The sequence below is a fragment of the Micromys minutus genome (assembly GCF_963924665.1).
Source record: "Micromys minutus genome assembly, chromosome: 1".
Classification (NCBI taxonomy): Eukaryota; Metazoa; Chordata; class Mammalia; order Rodentia; family Muridae; genus Micromys; species Micromys minutus.
Genome location: NC_137969.1, coordinates 73004946 through 73028309, shown reverse-complemented (window position 1 = coordinate 73028309; position 23364 = coordinate 73004946).

The following is a 23364-nucleotide window of genomic DNA, read 5'->3' as shown; positions in this document are numbered from 1 at the left end:
TAAAAAGAAAATTAAAAAAAAAGAAAGAAAAACCAAAACCTTGTTGGAGGAAGTGTGTCAGAGTGGGGGTGACCTTTGAAGCTCCACCCAGTACAGAAGAGTCAGTTTGCTCCTCACTTTCTTTGGATGAAGATGTAGAACTCTCAGCTCCTCCTGTACCATGCTGCCTGGATGCTGCTATGCTTCCTGCCTGGATGATAGTGGACTGAAGCTCTGAAACTGTAAGCCAGCCTAATTAAATGTTGTCCTTATAATAATTACCTTGGTCCTGATGTCTCTTTACAGCAATGGAAACCCTAAGACTCAAGGTGCCACTTGATGTGACTGTAGTGATTAGATTACTGGTCTTCAGGGCAGTGTCACTAAGGCTGGACCTGTCGTCAGTTGCCTGTTGTTATGCCTACTGCAAACTCATCCAGTCTTTCAGGGATGTGGGTACCAGATTCGATGCTTCAACCTGAACAAGGTCCAGCACAGGTGTCTCTGAAAGAGGATACTACCCAGAATATTTTGAAAGAAAAGATCCTAAAGCTTTCTTGAATTCTTGGCAAATAAAAATCTAATAATATTTTATAAAACTCTATAGACTTTCAAATTTAACATTTAGGAGAGGAGTTTTAAGATTAAGGCACAAAACTTCCTTCTGACTTTACTTCTGTCTTCTTTCTTCTTATATAGAGTTTCTGTGAATATGTCTTTTTATATGCTCCCCCCCTTTTTTAATGGGAAAAAGAAACTTTGCACCCCCTTCCATTTCTTCCACGTTCAAGCTGTTTTCTCAAATTCTTGATGCCACAGTGACTGTAAAGCTGTGGATTTCAAAGTCCATGTCTTAAAAATTTATAGTGTGCCTGTTTGGGTTTTATGATAATTTGCGAATGATGTGAGAGTTGATGGCATAAAACAAATTATAGAGTTGTAGCTGAGGATTTATGAAAACCCTGTTGTGGTGTAAAAAGATCACATTTCTCAGAAAGTAGGTGTCAGTTTCTCAACCTTTCCTTATCTCCAAAGGCATACAATGTTTAAAATAACTTTTATTTGAGGTATTAGTGAGAAAATGCTATGACACTGATATGTAACAGTACCTGTTAGAGGACTTTGTAATACTTTGAAACATATCTTTCAAAATAACCCATAGGGACTCTTAAATCACATTTGCAGAGGATAAAGAGAAATAGTAAAGATTTTAGATTTCAAAAGTGCCATTGCATAGTGCATGTTTTGGTAGGACCACATGGTTAAGTTATCCAAGAAATACCAAAAAAGGTTGTATTAGTACAGGCCTCTCTGTTTATATACATGTGTGCATGGGAGAGCAAGTGTGTGTGTGTGTGTGTGTGTGTGTGTGTGTGTTTGTATGTGTGTGACAGCAATATAGGCTAAGAATGAAGACATGTTAGGCCATAGAATTTCAGAGCATATGAAACTTTAGAAACATCCTTTACAATCTGCTGGTTTCACACAAAAAAGCTAAGACATAGAGACATACTGAAGTTTGCAAGATTGTTTAGCAGGTCTAGTGCAGGGGACTGGAGCTCGGACTCCTATATCCAATTCCAGAAGTCTCCTCCCTCATATAGATGGCAGTTCAATTGCTGAGCATCTTTTTAGGAAAGTTAGGAGAGCAGTTCACCAGCAGACCAGGAGATGCACCACCAAGACCATCTAGATCGTCCAGCACTTGAAAACCATCAAAGAGATTCTTATGCCCAGTAACAACTGAGTATGCTCCGTAAGTGAAAAACAACAAAGCATTTTGTTCAGACTGGAGCCTTTAAAACTTTCAAGTCATAGGAATTGGTTCATAGCAATGCTTAGCATCTAGGTTCTGGTTTATCTCTTGGCAGATATAATAAATGTGTTGTATTTGTAATTATGAATAATTCATGTATTGCATAAAGAATCATCTTAGGGAGGTATCATGACCCATGAAGTAGGACCATTAAAGGTAAATCTCTAGATTATGAACTGAGCATATTGAACAAAGCAAAAATTAAGTTTTATGACTCAGTTTTTATTTCTTTACATTGCCCATACCATAAGATCCTCTTCTTTTAGCTGGCTGACTTTTAGTTGATTTGTCACCTGTGGTATATTTTTTCCCATTGAGCAAAAAGCCTGCAAATTCAGCTTGGAGGATTTGCCTGAGGCAAGGTGTCATAACCATTCACAAATCTCCACTTGTATCCTGTTTACACCACCCTTGCCTCCTACTGGTCTATGTAACTGATCTCATTTGCCTTTCGTACAAGGGAAGCATGGAATCCTATCAAGTCCCCTTGCAAAGACACACACACACATTCACATGGGTGCAAGAGAATGATCGCATTGTGTCCACTAATCTGAATGACAGTAAAACAGAGCACAAGAGTAAAACCCACACAATACTAATGGCCTCTTGTTGTTTGGTGTACTAAATATATGCCCTTATTATCAATTTTTTGCTAGGGTGTGTGTGCAGTATGGGTAGGGGTGTGTATGCATGTTCATGTGGGTGAATCTGTGCAGCCAGAGGTTGCAGGTTGTTTGCTTTCCACCTTATATATTAAGGCAAGGTCTCTTACTTGGTCCCAGAGGCATTTGGCTATTTGGCTAGTCTTATCTTACTGGCTTGTTTATTCTATGGATTCTTTTTCTCTACTTCTAAGATTAGAAATTCAAGAGACCACCTCCAGTACATAGGCAAGGCCCCCGGTGGAGGGATAGGGCCACCCATTCATCTCAACATTTTTAACCTACAAATGTTCCTGTCCAGAGGAAGAACAGAGGCAAAAAAAAAAAAAAAAAAAAGGAACAGAGACTGAAGGAAGGACCAACCAGGGACTGCACCATCTGGCCATCTGGGGATCCATCATGTTTGCAAACCCCAAACCCAACACTGTTACTGTGGTCAAGAGGAGCTTGATGACAGGAAACCAGTGTGGCAGTTCCTGAGGAAGTCCAGCCAGCAACTGACCAATGTAGTTGTAGATATGTGGAACCAACTACCAGACTGAAAGTGGCCTGTAAGGGGAGCTGGCAGAAGGACTGGAGGAGTGGAGGGGGAATGCAACCCCATTGGAAGAACAACATAGGCTGGCCTGACCACCCAGCTCTCCCAGAGTCCAGGCCACCAACCAAGGAGCGTACCTGGAGGGATCCATGGCTCCAGATACATATGTAGCAGAGGATGGCCTTGACTAACAGCAATGGGAAGGGAGGCCCTTGGTCCTGGGGAGGCTTAATTCCCCAGCGTAAGGAGATGTTGGAGCAGTGGAGCAGGACAGTGTGGGTGAGTAGAGGAGCACTTGCATACAGACAAAGATGTGGGATGGGGGGGCTGGTGGAGGGGTAACCAGGAAGTGAAATATCATGGGGTGGGTTTTGGTAGAGGGGGTAACTGGGAAGTGGGATATCATTTGAGATGTAAATGAATGGGATGATTAATTAAAAAAATAAAAATTAAAAAATGAAAAGAAAAGAAATTCAAGTGTCCATCACAGATAGCTGGTATTTTAATGTAAGCTAGGTATTTGAATTCTTCAAACTTGTACAGCATATATACTGAGCCATCCACTGAGCCATCTCCCCACCCAATTGACATTATTTTATTAAATATTCTCACTGTTCTGTAAGATCACATTTTTATATATGAGTGTATATATTTTATATATAATTAAAATCCAGAGACACTTTAGGCCATAAGACTCACAAGAAGCAGAACTTAAATTGAAACTCACATGTCCTTTTCCTTAAAGCCTGTGAAGTTTAATCAGCCTATTATCATGCTTCTTGTATGGCAGAGTTGCTGGCAGTCACAGCAGTTTATAATTCTGATTGAGTCACAGAGGCAAAATACACAGAAAGTTCATGCTTAACGGAAGAATGGAACACATCTGCCAGTGGCTCAGCAAGTGAGCAAAGCCGTATTTATAAATATGTGCCGGACACAGGGCTGCAAACTGCCATAGGTTCCTAGCACTGGATGAGCTCAGCTTTGCCTTTAAAGGCAGTACAGTGTGGTTGGGCAATAAGATGTCCACATCAAGGGTAACTAGCAGCATTGTGTTTATATGATAATAGGTGACAAGAGCCACCTTCAGGGTAAGAAAGAATGATAAGATGTGAGGTTACTCCTTCCCCCAGGAGAGCAGAGACTTGCAGTTCAAACTATGCCAGAGAAATCTTTATGAAATTGGCTAATTTCATTTGAACTGGAGATGATTTCTGGGCTGCTGGCTTGCTGACCTCATTCTGGCTCTTAAGTTGACTTTTCAAGGAAACAAAAACAAAACAAACAAACAAAAAAAAAAAAACAGCCTTTGATCATAAAGACATAGAAAATAGATCTGCCCTGTCATACACCAAGCTGGTCAAATACTTGTTTTAAAATGTAACCTCTGCCTGCCCTTATTGGAGACTGAACTGCAGACAGTAGGTAATTATCGACTGGAAACATTTTAATAAGAAGAACATCTGGATGGAGGATAACAAACTTACAATATATTTTCATTTCAATTCTGTAACTCTTCAGAGAAACACATTTTAAATTTAAAACCAGGGGCAAGCTACCCAATTGTTTCTGCCCTGTCACCATCCTGGGTGGTCTTCATGGCTCAGTAAAGTGATCTGTAAACAGAACAATGACTGATCTGGAGCAATTGGTTAGCAATGTTCAGTAATCTTTGTCTAACATTCCCTCATGAAATGGTCTATTGAGAAACAGAGAAGGCCACCATAGCAGAGTGTTGGCTGCCTGCTTCTCCTGTCTGTGTCCTAAATATGTCACCTCAGCATGCCAGGCTGACATGTCATGGCCACACTGTCAAGCTTGTTTGTAAAAACTACCCCAATTCTTGTTTTACATGCTCCGCGTGGTCTTCCCATGTCTGGCTATACACTGCAATGTCATCAATCAACGCCACCCTGAATTCACCCAACTTTGTCAGCACTCTGTTTACCTTCATCTGAAATGGAACTAGTGTTTCTCTTGCTGAAAGGGAGCCCCAAGGACACATGTAAGGGCTGGTTATTTTCAGGGTTCCTCCTTCTTTGGGGATGACCTGGTAGTCACCAGAGCCTTTGTGTTACCCTTCTCTGATTGTGTGCAGTATTACTGTCTTCTGGATGCCATCTTGCTTTGGATGTTCTAGCCAGAATTTAGGTGGAATCCTCTCACCCTCCTGTGCTAGGATGAGAGATTTCTTGGCTATTCTAGTTAATCACAATGGGCATGAGAAGATGGAATATATCTGCAGCCATCTTATGGATATCGAGGTAGAAATCAGCACCAACAATAACTGTTGAAAATCTCTGGTGTCTCTTCTTAGACACCCAGAAGTGCTCTCGAGTTAGCTAGTGTGAAATTTTGCATAGCTGGATGTGGGTATCTTTAGTTTCTGAGCCCGGGAGATAGCACTAAAGGACAGGCTTGAGTGTGTGTACCTGCCATTTGACTCTAGTCGTCCCACCTGACAGGTGACTGGTAGCTTAATAATTTGGAGGGAGTTAAGCATGCCACAGATGCTAATTCATTTGATTCTACCTATGTGAGAAATCTCAGTACTGGAAGCTCTGAAAACGTGTGTGATCTTTCTGATCCTCTTTGTTACCCTCTTTTCCACTTTAAAACCCCTGAAAGAGCAAGGTATTCTATGGAGAGACTGATCTGAGATCAATTTCTATAGGGTCCACCAAATGTCTGACTTTTTCCCCTTTCATTTTGTAGACAGATTTCCACTGAACTAACCTTTTTCCTAAAGCAACCTCACATAGCAAGAGCAGAACTGGTCCTATTTGTCTCTTCTCTGCCAGCTATTTAATCCTGTGAGCCTTGGGAGCTTGTCTCTCTTTGAATTTCAGCTTGTCGGTATCTATATAGTGAATTCAACTTATGTTCTAGAGGAAGGTCCCCTGTCACTAGGTAGCTCTATGTTGAGTGATCATCCTACTATGGGAGAGTCTTACTGCCAGAACAATGGGGAGCCACAGGGACCGTGGACCAAAGCTAGCTGTCAATCTACTAAGTCTCACATCCCTCATTTGGACAACTCTGTGTTTTCTACATCTTTACTGTGAGCTGCCTATTTATGACCAGAGCAGTAACCAGTTAATAGAATCATAAGGTCGCCACATAGGTTGAATTTGTCAGGATCTACTTAAAGCATGGAAGACAAGAAAGAGGACCTGGGTCTGCTCTCTACACTTCCATAAGAAAAACACTGTACTTACAAGCTTGATGTTGGGGAAGCAGAGACAGGAGGCTCCTTGCAGTTGACTGGTAAGTGCCAGGCCAATGAGGAGATCTGCAGAAAAAATAAAAAAAAGGGGGGAACAACATTGAAAATGTCCTACATCCTCTATGTACACACACACACACACACACACACACACACACACACACACACACACATCTGAGTTTCTACCTTAAAGCAATGTTATTTATCCCTGCTATGGGTAAGGAAGCTATGTTTGAGTAGATAACCCAGGGAACTTCTGAGTGACAATTACATACATAATTATATGTTTCCTAGAGTTGAGATGATTGTGTAACATTAAGTACACAATCAGAGATAACATTTTCCTTGGGGAAAGTAGCTTGCATGCTGAAATTTTGCAACACTTAAGAGTATTCTCCCCCTTCTTCTGTGCTAGATTTGCTTTCTACATATGAAAATTAAAAGAAGAATGGAGAAGAAAGGGTGGAGAGCTAGAGGAATGCAATGCATTTCCCCTGAGGAGGGAAATCGTCCTCACCGGAAGGTGAAGGCCAGTGTGAATGCTTGCCTGAAAGGCCCTTCAAGAGGAATCCATTAATCAACAAGTATTTATTTAGCACTACTTCAAGAATTGTGCCTGGGGCTCTGGTAAGATAATAAAAGAAGTGTAAAATAGAATTCATGCCCTCCAAGAATTTATGCTCTAATTGAAGGGAGAAGAAATAATAAGAGGCAGGATAGAATAAATGCTAAATCATATGTTTCAGAGGATAGCAACTCTGAGAAAGGGGGATGTTATCATGTGAGACCGGAAATAATCAGAGACGCCTCAGTAGAAGCTGGAGAGTCTGAAACAAGCCATGAAAGATGATTTCAAGATAGTTACGATGCCCCCACATTAATTAATTCAGAGTGTTAATTAATTCTGATCATAGGGAATGTGACCTAGGAGCCAGCACCACTGTCACCATTCTCCTTAATTACAAAGAGAAAGAATTAACCTATACCACAGAGCCATTTCAAACACATGGTCACCTTTGAGACAATTTATAGGCCTGCCACTTAAGTCATGGGGTTTCAGCTAATTGACCTCATTTCTCCTTTCAACATTTCCTCCTGCAGACATTCTAACCTTTTAAAGTTTTTGAACTCTAACTTTGTCTTAATCTGTTTTGCAACATGAACAAAGTCTCTTGACTATAGACTAGAAATTGGCCCAAGGACATGAATTAAAATTCTCTAGGCTAAGAGATGGCTCACTGGGTAAAGTTCTTGCCATACACGAATGAGGACCTGAGATAGACATCTCAGGTACCTTGTACAATTCAGTATGTTGGCCTGGGTCAGAAGTATCAGTGCATTCACAACAAGCTAGAAAGTAGTGACAGGAGAATCTCCACAACTCGTGGGCCCGAAAGCCTTGTATATGTGGCAGCAAACACGGAGAAAGCCTGTCTCATCCAACGTGGAATGTAAGAACTCTGAAGATTTTCCTCCTACTTTCACATGCATGCCTCATCATTTACACAAGCGCGCGCGCACACACACACACACACACACACACCATATATCACATGGACATCACAGGCACCTCACACATACACCATGCACATACATCATGTGCATACCTCACACATATCACTCACACACACATATATGCATGCACATACACATGCATGAATACACACATATCACACATATGTCACACACAAAATCACTCACACACAAATGCATGAATGCATACACATACATGCATGCACATGTATTAGTGCACACACATATCACACACATCACACATACATATCACACACATCACACATACATCTCATACATATCACTCACGCACATGCATTAATATTCACATCTACATGCATGCACAAACACATGCATGAGTGCACACACATATCACACACATCACACATACCTCACACAAATATCACATATATGTCTCACATACACATGACTCACACACACATGCATGTATACATACACATCACACACACATATCTCACAGACATATCACACTCTTCCCCCGACTTATTTCCACATTTCATGATCCAGAAATGAGCCTCCTACCCCAATACCTTTGCTTACATGAACAGGGCAACCACTTTTTTTTCTGAGGTGACAGCCAAATGGCATTGCCCAATGGTTGTGCTGTGCATCTCACAGGGGATATGAGCTGCCACTTTCTGTACATCTCTTCATATGCCCTGGAAAACCTTCTTTGTTGTTACTCGATGTCATCTTAAATTAGCCTACAAGTTGCAAAGGAGCTATTCCACACCCCACCACACCACATACAAGCCCACTCCCTTCTTCTTATCCTAGTGACACAGGCTGACTTGAGTAATTCCAGAGACAGCCTCTCTGTTTGCTCTGTGCAGAGTTATAATGATGTTGGTTCAGATTTGGGAGACAATTTCAAAATTTTTTCTTACTTAAACCCCACCAGTTCTGTGACTCAAAAATGGAGCTGAAGTGTTGTCAGAAGCATCGTTCCCCATACAAAAATGCCATTTTCTTTACAGAAAAGAGCACAAAGGAGTGTTTTGTTTTGTTTTTTTTTCTTTTTTTGTGTAAAGGCACTTAAAAAAAAAAGACAACAACCAAAAAAACAAAAAGCTCAGCATCTCCTGTGTGTCCTTAGAAATGCTTGTTTTCTTTATATAAAGGTAATAATGGGTAATTATAATAAATGTGTAAAGCTCACCGGAATGCGTTTGTACTTTTAAATGAAAAGGAACAAAACAAAGAAAAACCTGGGACTTTAAAAGGCTAATTCTTTCTCAAGATCAAAGTCCTAAATAAATAACAAGATTGCGATGCAGCCTAGATCTCTTCAGGCCATTCTCTGTGTCGCTGGTTCCCAGACAGCACTGCCACCCTCTACCCTCAGGAGGGGAGAGAATTCCATCAATACAATACAAAGGTTAATGGGATTACCTTCTCCCAACTCTATCACAGCAAACGTAGGCTTTATGACAACGTTTTAAAAAAATGACCTCTCTTTACTTTATGCTGATCATTAACACGATTATCTTACACTAGAGATTTACTATACCAAAGAGCATTGACACTACTAACTGCTATTAAGTGTGTGATACTTAGACTCTATAAAGTGGAGTAAAGTACCTTGGTCAGCAATATCGGGGGGTGGGGGAGAGGGGGAAGAGTCATGGCTAGAGGCATTGAGCCATGGAGAAGAGCTTCCTTCTACAGGATCCTGTCCACTGTGCTGATCTCTGTACAACTCCATTGATGAAAACCTAATCACAAAACAAAACAAAAATCCCACTTCACATTTATATTCTTAAATGTGTTCCGCTCTGCAGTAATTTCAGTGAGTTGTTCATTATGAGCCAAAAAAAAAAAAAAAAAAAAAAACTGAAGACAAACAAAAGAACCAGAAACAGTTGAATCTGTATCTCTAGACATGGCTTCAAATTTTAAATTCTCCAATGATTGGCGCCATGATGTCACTAAGCAATTGAGCTTTGGTTTTAGCAAGGAAGTCCTGAGAGCAATGGGTAGGGAAATTTCCCCGAGGAAGAATTCAGACAGGAGATTAAATGACGCTCAACAGCATACCATAAATGTTAACAAGCATTTATTTATTGCATGGTGTTCCTGAGGTAATCAAGCCATCTCGAGAGATTTGTACAGGCTCTGTCAAGGCAGGCCATGCAGGTAGCAAAGACCAAAAGGCAGCAGTACAGAGAGGCTGGAAGAGAGAGAGCAACAAGCACTCCAAGCAGGGTATTTTGGATCTGGGCCCTGAGTGGTCCACAACAGATCCAGGGCAAGTGGAGGAGGCATTATGGCAAATCTATTTTGTCCTCAGAGAGACTTTGGAAACAATACTTGAAATTACAGCCAATGTTATTGACATTGGCTCCTTTGTCCTAACAAACCAGCCACCTGGACAGTGACCCTTCTGCATCATATTTAAGACCTTAGCCTTCACTAATATGAAAAGTAGTAGAGACTGGTAATAATGTGTTCTCTGTTTATATTTGTAGATAGTTCAAAAATGTGTTAAGGTTCATGAATTGGATACTTTTCTCACCATGACAAACATTTTACGAAATCAACTAAAGGAAATTTGTCGATTGGAGCTTGAGTAGATGAAGTCTTACATATTGGAGCAGGAGGAACAGTGAGAGGTTACCCGCTGGTCATACAGTAGCTGCCATGAAAGAGCCGAAAGATGAGTGCTGGAGCTTGACTTGATTTCTCCTTTTATTTCCCTTCTGTGAATGCCAGTATCTCAGTGCATGGGGTAGGTTTCCCACATTTAGGATGGCTCTTCCGTCTTCACTTAAATTTGCCTAGAACAAACCTCACAAATATTCCCAGAAGTAATTCTTCTGGTTGATTTTTCAAGTCCCATCAAGTCAACAGGGAAGATGAACCATTATAAGTTTATACCTTGCTCATACCATGCTTAGTCTTCCACTTCTGTGACTCAGAGACACATGACCAACTCGGATTCCATGTCCTGACATCCATGTCCTGAGGTCTCTGTGGCCATTTAGTCTTATTCATCACAGTTCCATGCAATGCCCGCAGAGCCTCTATGCAGAGAATCTGGTCTTGCCTCTCATTGACTGGCCTCAGCAGCTTTCTAGAGCTTTGATCCCATCATCTAGAACCTCATAATTCTTGCACTATGCACACCTGTCAAATAAGCATCATTCAGATGCTGCTGCCAAATTCTTCTCTCAGCTTACGATGTAGTGATCACAGCAGTGTTGGCCTCATATGCATGATGGCAGAACCTGGGAGCATACTTTACCAGGAAGGTTCTGTTTGTTTCTATGCTATGTTTTGAATCAGGAAATCTCTTGGGTTTCCCTTTTCAGCTCAACATTTCCCCTTTCAACTATATTTACATTTTGCAAGCTGGAGCCTTTAATGCATGGCATCTTGTCATAACAATACCTTTCCTACTTCCCCAGCACAAAGTGTAAGATATCTGCTAACTAACTTCTCCCTCACGGGGAGCTACTTCATTTGTACCTTCTTTGTCTGTAACTGTAAACTTGCCATGTTCCCATCTGACCAAACCATTCGAGCTCTGCACATTTCTGCTTTGAATGCACATTTTAAACTGCAGTAAATGCAGTGAGCAATAAATGTTCCATGGCCTGGCTACTATGCTGCCTTGAAAATTTTAGCTGCCGAATAACGTAGTCACTAACTCTTGAATTCATCCTCAGTCAAGTTTTCAGGACACAGGTAAATTGTAGCTAGATTCCTTTTCAGAATGCAATGTGAATGTTCAGTAGACAAGTTTCCAAAGACTGTTGATGTTCTGTGAAACCTTATGATCCTTCTTCTATTGTCTGGTTGTTTGCTTGCTTGCTTTGTTCTTTTCTTTGTTTCTGTCTGTCTGTCTGTCTGTCTTTCTGTTTGTTTACATACTCACCTAAATAGTTCATTAAGTTCTGGGAAATAGTGTTCTAGTGCCAACGTACAGGCCCAAACCCTTATACTTCATTCTGACAAGCCAATTTTAAAGAACTACAAATCCACATGCTCACCAACAACCCCATTCTGGGTACCAATTATCTGCATCACTTACACCATTGATGAAATATCTGATAAAGCCAACAAAAGATGAATTTTGCCTTATAATTTTAGGGCATACAGTCCAAACAGTGAGGAAAGCATTGTGTTGGTGGATGAAATAGTCACATTATTTCCGTGGTCAGAAAACATATAAATATTGTTGCTCAGATTATTTTTCATTATTATTATTTCTTTCAGTTTTATTCAGTCTAGAACTGTAGCCTATGAGATGAATCTCACCACATTCACAGCAGGTGTTCCTTCTGTTCTCTATTGTGAAATTACTCTCAAGTTTTCCTAGAAATACCTTTGCCGAATTTCTTAGCCATACACCATTTGAGTGATTCCAAATCCAGACTTTAATTTGTAGAGAAAACTAACCATCAAACTGATGAACAATGGTTAGTTACAATAACAATGATCAGTATGATACCGAGGCCCTGGTTTATGTATGAAAGGTACTCCTGTGATGTAAATAGAATTTTACAAACCCACCACATTTAGAAATGATTTTATATTGAATAAATGTATCAAAATTTTTGTTTAATTTTATACAAAAATTCCTTCCAACAGAACCACAGAATTTAAGAGTAGCAAAGGTTAAATTTAGACTGATGTTTGCAAAGAAAGTATAAAGAACATCTTTTTTTAAATGTAGAATCATCTATTGTTAATACTTCATGTTTGCTCATCTATAATACTCATATCCTCTATATCTACAAATCTTTATACCTTCATTTGTATGTTTCCTTATAGGATCCATTTAAAATGGAGAACTTTATTACATGAACCAGAAGGTTTAATATGAGCAATAAATATGGGAAACAAGTAGCTGTAGGAATAAAGAATTCAACAGTAAAAAACTTCCAAAGAATATAGGCAGCAGATGAAAGGAACAGTTGAGACCAGTTTCTTCATTAAGGTGCTCAAGGGACAGTCTTTTTAGAGTCAAATCCAAACCACCAGCCATGGCTCACAAAGGGGTAGACAGAGTGGTCTGTAACAGTGGAACTTGCCATATCCTTACCTACTGCTTTGCTGTGGAAAATTGTTCACATGAAAGTATACCCTTGGGTGTACTCCACTGCAAAGCCATGTGATGGTGAGGTAGGTTGAAGCCATTGACCACTAAGTATATTTGACTCTTCTATACTAGAGGAATCAAATATGGAGAAGGTTTTCACATGCAGGAGATCAACATGCGAGAGGCTGCCTATGTGATGGGCACTTGTACTGCAGTATCTCGGCATAGGGATAGCCACCTGCTCTATAGATCCCTTCCAATAGAAACTCATTCTGAAGTCTCCCATCTTTACTGATCGGTTAGCAAAGAAATATTTAAAATCCCAAATCCACTTCCACAGTGCAGGCAATTGAATGCAAACATGGAGCTAATAGTAATAGATTGATGAATAAATCAATTAATTTAATTATTTTCTTGATTGTGAGGGAGCTAAAGATACATTGGTTCATTATGCCTAATCAATACTATGTTGTATTCCTCCTCCTCCATAAACAACAACCCTCTCTTTTATTATTAATTAATCATTTTATTTATTTTCATCTAAATGTTGCCTATCCTTGTTTCCCCTTGCAGAGTTCTCCCCCCAATTTCCTTTGCTTCTGAGAGGGTAGCCCCCCCTTGGCAACTACCCTCTACAGGATTAGGCATATCTTTTCCCACTGATGCCAGATAAGGCAGCCCTCTGATACATATGTGTCAGGGACCTCAGACCAGACCACATATGCTCTTTGGTTGGTGGCTTAGTCTCTGGGAGTTCTCAGGCGTCAGGTTAGTTGACACTGTTAGTTTTCCTGTCCCCTTCAGTTACTTCTACCCTTCCCATAACTCTTCCATAGGGGTCCCTGACCTCAGTCCAGTGCTCTGCTGTGAGTATCTGCATCTGACAAGAATCCTTTCTCATATAACAATAAAGTCTTCCAAACAAAGAAATCAATGTCCATTCAAGTGTCTATCTCTTCTGAATTCCTGAATAGTGTTTTTCAGTTACATTTTCTTTATCCTTTAACAGAGCTTCTTTGCTTTTTCTGTAAATTTTCCAACTTGGCAAATCTTAAAAGCTGCAAGCATTTTAATGTATAAAGTACCCCTCAGTTTCAGTCTTGTAACCATACATAGTGAGGCATGACATGAACACTATTAACTGTCGCAGTGCTCTTAGCATATTACACCATGACACACATGACTGCAGCCTCTTCCTCTTCCAGAGACCCTCATTTGGATCATCCAAGGCTGACATGTTTTCTGTAATTAAGTGATTATGTTTGTATTTGGTATGTCTACTGTGGGAAATTCTCTGACATATGAACATTCTTTTCCTCATGACACACATGCCTACCAGTGTGTGGTCCCTGCAAATAGATTCTCTATTTTCCATGTTGATCTTCACTATTTTCTATTCATTGTTGGTATTCCATTGTAAAGGCAATCTCATACTATTTCTCTCTATCTTTCTTACTTTCTCCCTTCTTTCTTCTTTTGCTGTTTCTCCTTTTTTTATTTTGATTCTGCTATTGTGAAACCAAGACATGGCTACCAGATGTGGTGGTTGCCATTAGATTGTTACTGCTCATTCACAGTCTGAAAAGACAGCACTAGAAAGTGTGTGTGTGTGTTTGTGTATGCAAAGATATGCACATGTATGCACACATACAAAATTATAGTTTCACACAGTCAACATATATACTGAAAACGCAAATTCTCATCAGAACTTTGCATTCAGTTCAACAATGATTGAACCCTTATAAAGACTTTGTGAGTGCCAGGTATGATGTTACATGCCTGTGATTCCCACATTGGAGAGGCTGAAGGAAGAACGTCATGAGTTTCAGTCCAATCTTGACTATGTAGTGAGGAGAGGGAGAGATAGAGATAGATAGATAGATAGATAGATAGATAGATAGATAGATAGAGAGAGAGAGAGAGAGAGAGAGAGAGAGAGAGAGATTGTTATTTCTTTTGACATGTACTGTTAATAGCAAGCACTGTTCAGTAATCTACAAATGATCCAATCAACACACAACGGAAAACTGCTCATTTCAGAAATAGCTGTTGAACATTTACTTCTGTGAAGGAGGATAAAATAACCAGCCTACAGACTGTCACTGCAATAAAATAAATAAATAATTAAATAAGTAAATGAATGAATGAATGAATGAATGAATAAATAAATAAAATGTCTTAGTTTAGTGGCAGGCTAATCTGGAGATTTTCTGTGCTATCAGCTGAACCACTGTTTACCTCTTGAAGATATAGGACTATATTTTCCTTGGTTATTGCTGGTTTTTATAGAGGAGTAAACAAGATCATGGCAGAGCCCAAAATGACATCCCATAAAATGTATGGAGGAAGAAGCACTTCCCAGCCCATAATTATTGCACTTGGATTCTGGTATTGTTACCCCCCCCCCAAGACTTTGACAAGGAGAAGGAAGAGCCATCATAAACAAACATGAAGCATTTTGTCTTTGTGGAAGTTCAATTTTGTTCCAAGGAAAATAAATTAAGATCTCACTTCAGTTTCCTATTAAATTCTGCATAGGTGAATGTTGTAAATAGAACAATGTACATGAACCCTGACTTTCTATTCTGCAATGCCCCTTTATTTCCTGATTCTTGTACAGTGTGGTAGGATGGTGGGACTCCATACTGCACAGTCAGATACAGTTGTTAAGTAACACTTCCATGCATGAATTATAACTTCTATAGGGGTCTCAGTGTTTTTTTCTTCTTTTTTCTCTAGCCCATGTCCATGACCCAATGCAACATCCCAAACCCCACCAAGAAGTTGGATCCCCTAAGAGAGAAATCTATACTGCACTGTCAAATGAAAAAAAAAAGAACTAATATGATGTGGTAGTTGGTTGTTTAGTACCTGATCAGAATAACATCATGCATTAATTTTTAAAGAAAAGCAGTTCACTTCGCTTGTGCTGAGGACTTTCTGCTTTGGACTGGGCAGGAAGAGGTCCTGGGTACAAGCCTGTTCATATTCTCCCTCTGGAACCTCTAATAGAAAAATCTGAAAAGCTCTGTACTACATTTATGGATAGATTTGCACTGTATTTAAGTGGAAACAAAGATAACCAGAGACAAAATCTGCATGTTGTACATCTAGTGTGAACAAAGAACAGTAGTAGCATGTTTGAAAATAAACTCCCTTTAAGTTTGGACCTGGCATTGTATCCTGTCTTGCTGTTAAAATACCTTGCTTTCTACTAGGGTGATTTCAGTTTGTAGATTGTTACTCTTCTAATACCATGTGGGGTCATTCCTTGAGATTAGGTTCTGGATTGCAAAAAAAGAAAGATGGCTTAGCACAAGCATCCATTGATTTCTTCTTCCTGACATGATGAAATTGTAACATCTGATTCAAGTTCCCACTGTAGGGACGTTCCCACTATGATGAACTGGGTTGTTCTTGGTGCCATGGAAGGAATACAGCACATGCCTTTATTTACCTATTCATTGTCTAGAAATTATAAATGAGAAACTGACATAGAATCTGTCACATTGGTCATCTCTCTTTTGAAACTATGATTTTAGAAGCATAATTGATGCTTTCCACCCAAGCTCATTCAACATCCATTCACATTCACTGTCAGATGATACAGATACCATGCCTTGGTTTTATATTTAGCTGTGGGGGGGTTCAATGAGTATGCTGAACTGCATGCTTATAGCTCAGCAGGGCTCCTTACTGTCCTCTCTTCACATTGTCCTATAAGAGACCCCATGCTTCCATACTGAACTCTCTATGGTCATCTTTTTCTTGTTCATTACCCTTCCTGCCTACATTTTATCCTCTCATTTTCTCCTCTTTTTAGTATATTGGTGGTTTCTAGGCAGTGGTGTGTTTGTTGACTTGCCTATTTGGTTGCATCTTCTTTTAATAAGGAAATCTGTCTCTTGGTGTCTCCTTGCCTAGGGGTATGCTTACTTGAAGTGTAAAATGTCAAACTCTACCAAGGCTGACAATAACCCGCTGGGTAAAGAAGAACGAGAGTCTGTGTTATTAATCACTCAAGGGGTAGACAATAAATACCAGGAATCTCAAAGAAGCTAGTACTAGAATTAACTAGGTTTTACATCTTCTTGATCCCCTTCCTTTGAGCGTAAACCATCACATCACCAGTTGCTGTGCTAAAGGTCAACAGAAGTAGTCATAGATCAAAAAGCCTTCTTGTAATACCAGTGCTAGTCCTAGTAGCTGCAGGAGCTTGATTATAACCTCTGAGAATCATACCAGCTCAGAAGACACAGGAGCATGCCTTAGCAGTGAGTTGAGACTGGCTTCATCAGCTGGTGTCACAGTTTGTGATGTGGGTAAGGGGATAAGGGAATTGACAGGTGGCCAAAAACTGAACTTTCTTCCAGCTTGACTAGCAAAGATGGCATTCCCAACTGTCCTGGCTTAATGTCCCTTAAAAACCACAGCAGTATGACCCTAGAGAGGCTGCAGAGAACTGTAGCTTGCCGTTTAACAGACCTGAAAGCTGGGCCTAATGATACTTTGCAAGGTCATGATCTTTCTGGACTGTTACACAAGCATGAAGAAGTGTGTGGAAGCTTTATCTTTGTTTGTGCTATAGCAGAGTGAAAAATGATCACAGATTTATTCCACAATGAAATAATATGGCTTCCAAAACATTTATGTCTGGTATATATATACTGAAATTCAAGCATATTCTTTATGTAAACAATGTAAAATATTGACATTATCCCAAAGAATTATATATATATATATATAATTATATATATATATATATATAATTATATATATATAATATATATATATATATATATATATATATATATATATATATATAGTGTATGTGTGTGTGGGGGGTTTGGGTTGTTTTTTTGAGACAGGATTTCTTTGTGTAGTCCTGGTTGTCCTGGAATTAACTCTGTAGATCAAGCTGGTTTCATACTCTGAGATCTGTCTGCCTCTGTCATCTTAGTGTTGGGATTAAAGGTATGAGCCACCATTCCTGCCTTTTTTTGTTTTGTTTTAATTTTAGTGCTACATTTCTATAAGCATTTATGGTATATATCATTTTTATTTGCCATCATAACATTACTCACTCTTATTCGAAATAAACATTTACCATACAGAGTACAGTTTATTTTATATCTAAAATTTTTTAAGATAAATTTCTATCTGAATTCCCCTGGGTCAGTTCAAAGCTCATGGTATAAACTGATGGAGAGCATTATCAAGTCACAAATGGAATTTAGTAGGATTCCTAATCATGGGTCTTACACATTATGAACATCTTAATAAATAAATACTTTAGAAGACTCTAAAATGTACCAAGGCAAGGTAACTTGAACAGCCTGGAAAATCAGGAGCTCATCAGCTGATCATTTAGATTCATGTGTAAAGCCCATTCTAAATGGAAGCATCTATACTTTCTCTTTACTTTTCCAAGTGGTTCAAAGTGACAAACATCACATTCGTGGAAATTCTGTTGAAACTGAAGTTCTTAGATCACATGAAGTGACACAAAAGTCCTCTCCCATCACTCTGGCCAATTTTGATCTTGCTTTTCTATCTTTAAGTAACTACTTATAATGAAAACTAATCCATCAGATTTTCTTTGGTTTAACAATTTCATAAGCTACAAGATAATGTTGGTTTTCTTGAAAGGTTTAGTTAATATGTTATAAAAATGTAAATGCAGATGATTGTCTACAGAACAATTTCCATAGTCCAAACCAAAGGTGACTAACAACCCTTGAAACAAGTCAGAAAACTATAACTGCTTTAGTTTGAATTAGCAATCAACTAAGACTTATATTCAGGAAAATGAGTGATATCAGTCAGCTCTTCCTTCTAGTCAACCTAGTGGCCCAAGTTTAGTTTAAAAGGGCATTTATTATAGTTTTCAGAGGGTTCAGTTCATGCTTATTTCAGCTTATGTGCTTAGAGAAAGCATCATGATAGTTGGAGCTTGTGAAGGAGAAGGACTATTATCTCATACAACAGGAAGCAGAGCAGCATTTTTTTTTTTTGTATTTTGTATTTTGATTGGTGTGCTTTGAAGCAGGGTCTTACTATGCAACCCTAGCTGGGGCTGGAATTCTCTATGCAGACAAGGCTAGCCTTAAACTTACAAAGATCTACATCCTTATAAAGACACATAAAATAATTCTCACAAAGCATTTATTGTGTGCTGTGTAAAACTTCTGTGATGGTAATGATAATAATTTTTGTTCTCTAAATATATAAAAAAAGAATTGAGAAATGTTATAAAAATACTATCAGTGCAGGACCTATCTACCCTGCCAGAGACTTATCTTCTTTATGGCCCCACAACTTTTGCCTGGATAGATTTGGTGCTCTAGAACCTCTCTGATACCCAGAGACAGTCTTACTTGAAGAGATTCATCATAACTAGGCTCACAGGAAGGATAGGCTGTAGTCAGAGATAGGAAGACTAGTTAACATCAGAGATAAACAGATTTTAAGAGGCTCACTCAAGAACATAAGCAACAAGAACCAGTGCCATCTGGGACCATCAGAACCCAGTTCTCCCACCAGAGCAAGCACTAGATATGCATCTCATGAAAATAATAAAGGACATTAAGGAGGACGTAAATATCTCCCTCAAAAAAATACAGAAGTACTTAGGAAAACAGACAGAAGCCATTAAAAAGAGGAACCAAATAAAACCCTTGAAGGAATATAGGAAAATAGAGTCAAACAGGTGAAGAAATTGAACTATAATACCATGAGGGTCTGACAATAGAAATAGAAACAATAAAGAAATCACAAAGGGAGAGAACCCTGTAGATGGAAAACCTAGGAAAGAAACCAGGAGTTACAGATACTAGCACCACTAACAGAATATAAGAGATAGAAGAGAGAATTTCAGGCATAGAAGATACCATAGAAGATATTGACACAACAGCCAAATTAAAATGCAACAAGCTCCTAACCCAAAACATCCAGGAAATTCAGGACACAATGAAAAGACCAAACCTAAGGATAATAGGAATAGAACAGAGTAAGATTTCCAATTCAAGGGCCAGAAAACATCTTCAACAAAATCATAGAAGAAAACATTCCTAACCTAAAGAAAGAGATGAAAAATTTCTGAACAGAACACCAGTAGCTCAAGCTTTACGATCAATAATTCACAAATGGGACTTCACGAAACTGAAAAGCTTCTGTATGGCAGAGTACACACACTGTCAATAGGACAAAATCTCAACCTACAGATTGGAAAAGGATTTTTTTTTACCAACTCTACATCCAGTAGAGGGCTATTATTCAAAATATACAAAGAACTGAAGATTTTTAGATCCAAAAAAGCAAACAACTCAATTTAAAATTTTGGTCAAGGAGGGAACTTCAGTGGGTGTGGTGGCTTTTGTGGCAGCCATGGTGGTGGTGAATATGGTGGCAGTAGCGATGGCTATAATGTATTTGGTAATGATGGAAGCAGTTTTGGAGGTGGTGGAAGCTACAATGTTTTTTTTTTTTTTTTTTTTTTTTTTTTTTTTTTTTTTTTTTTTTTTTGCAATTACCACAACTAGTCTTCAAAATTTGGACCAATGAAGGGAGGACACTCTGGAGGCAGGAGCTCTGGCACTTACGGTGGTACAGGCCAATACTTTGCTAAACCACAAAACCCAGGTGGCTATGGCAGTTCCAGCAACAGCAGTAGCTGTGGCAGTGGCAGGAGGTTCTAATCACAGCCAGGAAACAAAGCTTAGCAGGAGAGGGGAGCCTGAGAAGTGACAGGGAAACTATAGGTTACAACAGATTTTTGAACACAGCCAAGCACAGTGGTGGCAGGACCTACTACAAAGAAGACACGTTTTAGACAATACTCACGTGTGTGGGCAAAAACTCCAGGACTGTATTTACGACTAATTGTATAACAGGTTATTTTAATTTCTGTTCTGTGGAAAGTGTAAAGCATTCTAATGAAAGGTTTTATTGTAGACATTTCTTTTTACCCATGCTGTTGATTGCTAAATGTAATAGTCTGATCATGACACTGAATAAATGTGTCTTTAAAAAAAAATTTGGTAAAGAGCTTAACAGATTATTCTCAACTGAGGAATTTTGAATGACTCAGAAGCACCAAAAAAAAAAAAAAAAAAAAAAAAAAAAAAAAAAAAAAAAAACAAAAACAAAAAAAAAAAAACAAAACAAAGCAAAACAAAAAAAAAACAAAACAAAAACAAAAAAAAAATACAAAAACAAAAACAACTACCCTGTGATTCCACCTTATACCAATCAGAATGACTAAACATTCAGGTGACAGTAGAGGTTCATGAGGATGTGAAGAAAAAGAAACACTGCTCCAATGCTGGTGGGATTAAAAACTGGTACAACCACTGTGGAAATCACTCTGGGATGCCTCAAAAAAATTGGAAATAGTTCTACCTTAAGATCCAGGTATACCACTATTGGGCATATACCTAAAAAATGTTTTAACATGTAACAAGGACACATGCTTCACTATGTTCATATCAGCCTTGTTTATATCAGCCTTATTTATAATAGCCAGGAGCTGGAAACAACCCAGCTAACCCTTAACAGATGATTAAATACAGAAAATCTGGTTTACACAATGGAATATTACTCAACTATAAAAAGCGATGAATTCATGAATTTTGCAGGCAAATGAGCAAATATATGGAACTAGAAAATATCCTGAATGAAAAAACCTATGCCTAAAAAGATTACATGATATGTACTAGCTGATAAGTGGATATTACCCCAAACGTTTAGAATACCCACAATACAACTCACAGACTACATAAAGCTAAACAAGAAGGAAGTCTAAAGTGTGTATTCTTCAATCATACTTAGAAAGGGGAATAAAATAATCAAGTAAGGCAGAGGGAGAGGGGATCTGGGTGGGGGAGAGAAGGAAGAGCCAAAGGAGGGGCAGGATCAGGTATGGGAAGAGGTAGGATAGAAATCCAGAGGGCCAGGAGAATAAATAGAAATATGTATTGAGGGAAGGCAGCAGAACCACTAGAAAGCATCAGCTGCCAGGGATTCAAGAGGCTCCCAGGACCCAATGGGGGTGACATTAGCTGAAATACCCAATAGAGAAGAGCTAGACACTGAAGAGAATACCTCTAGTAGATAGACATGGCCTCCCAGTTGAGGGATGGTGACAGTCACCCATCTCAAAATCTTTAACCCAGAATTGTTCCTCTATAAAGGTAAAGCAGGGGCAAAAAAATGGAGCACAGAATAAAAGAAAGGCCATCTAGAGACCACCTCAAGTTGAGATCCATCCCATGTGCAGATATCAAACCCCAACACTATTGTTGATGCCAAGAAGTACTTTTAGACAGAAGCAAGGTAAAGCTGTCCTCTTAAAGGGTCTGCTAGCACCTTTGAGTAAATACGCAAAGCCAACCATGGAAGGAACTAAAGGAACTAAAGGGGATTGCAATGCTATAGGAGGAGGAATTACCCAAATTCTCAGAGCTCCAAGCAAGGACTAAATGGCCAACCAAAGAATACACATGAATGGGTCCTTGGCTGCTGTTACATATGTACAAAGGGCTGTCTGTGAAGGGATTGACGTCCTGTGGAGGCTTGTTGCCACAGCGAAGGGAGATGCTAGAGGAGCAAGATGTGATTGGGTGGGCAGGTGAGATAATACTCTCTTAAAATCAAAGGGAAGGGGAGGATGTGGGGGATTTGCAGAGGGGAGACCAGGAAGGGGGATAACATTTGAAATGTAAATAAAATAATTAATAAAAATACTATCACTAGGAAGAAAAAGTGGCCTGTTTCTTTTTCACTGTTTTTGAAGACTTTGTACTATAAATATGTAGTGTTATCACAAATATTAATTGTCATTAATATAGAGTATTCTTCATTAAAGACTTATGTCCATTGCATTTGAACAGCATGTTGTGTTTTAATATATGATGGAAAATCTCTTACATTCCCAACATATCTTTCTAAAGTGGTAACTTTGGCAAGGCTAGCAGGCTAAAGTCTGACACACACACACACACACACACACACACACATACACACATACATATTCATATATATATATATATATATATAACATATATGTGTAATATATATTCCATATAAGTATTTGGAATTATATGTATCATCATAATTACATATACATATGTAAGCCTTGTGCTGTAAGGATGATTTGTAATCTATGTAAGGCAGAAGCCAGATCATGGTATGGTTGGTGAACCAGATTTATACACTTGGTATATCTCTGTTTCTGGATCTTGTGTGGTACAATTCGATAATATCTCTCTCTCTCTCTCTCTCTCTCTCTCTCTCTCTCTCTCTCTCTCTCTCTCTCTCTCTCTCTCCCCTTTATCCTTTCTTCTATGTTTTCTTTTTTTCTGTTTTAAATGTGAGCTTCAGAGATGAAATGATCTTTCCTTGGTCATCTCCCTAAGTTAAGTTTTTGTCAACAGCTAGGAAGTGTCACAATACTCATTGGGTGGTAGAATATAAGAATACATGAGCCATGATAAGATATAGAAAACACTGGAAGGGCTCAACGTATTCATTTATGAATTCTACTGAAGGTTCATACTATTTATAAAG